This window comes from Solanum pennellii, chromosome 11, assembly GCF_001406875.1.
Source record: "Solanum pennellii chromosome 11, SPENNV200".
Taxonomy (NCBI): Eukaryota; Viridiplantae; Streptophyta; class Magnoliopsida; order Solanales; family Solanaceae; genus Solanum; species Solanum pennellii.
In genome coordinates this window covers 53,022,980-53,023,552 of record NC_028647.1, presented here as the reverse complement: position 1 = coordinate 53,023,552, position 573 = coordinate 53,022,980, and positions in this window count along the sequence as shown.

Below are 573 nucleotides of genomic sequence, written 5' to 3'. Positions count from 1 at the left end.
GCAAGTGGGACCAGTAACGGTAGAGGGGCTGTGCGAGAGGAGCTCAGGGCTGTGCTACTACCCGGGATAGACTCGACCGGGGTAGTGTCAGTGGGCGCCTGTGCAGCTGTGCGGGCCTGGGCTACCGTATCCGCAAGATCATCCGCAAGTGGTGGCAGCTCTGGACGGGGCCCTCTACGTGGGGCCAACTCATTGGCCTCGTCTCTGATGAGGCCGACGTCCACGGTACCCTGCGGGGTCCTCAACTGATCTATGTGCCATATGGGCACACCTGCAGACCTGCAAAGGGCAAAGATCATGCACGGAAAGGGGTAGGTGGTAGTGACCTTGAATGCCCTCTCGTGCATGACTGCCTGGAGAAGCCATGCGTAGTCCACCTCGAAGCCGGCTATCATCGCCGCCATCAACACTGCTCGATCCCAGGTAACTATGTTATCAGCAGCTGTGGGGGAAAGGCAGTGACGAACGAGAAGCCACAAGAACTTTGCGACGAAGGTGAGGTTGGCCTTCTTGATGGCCCCCTAGGGCTCGGTGACCCAATCGGCACCCTCTCCATCTACTGATAGGTGCAGG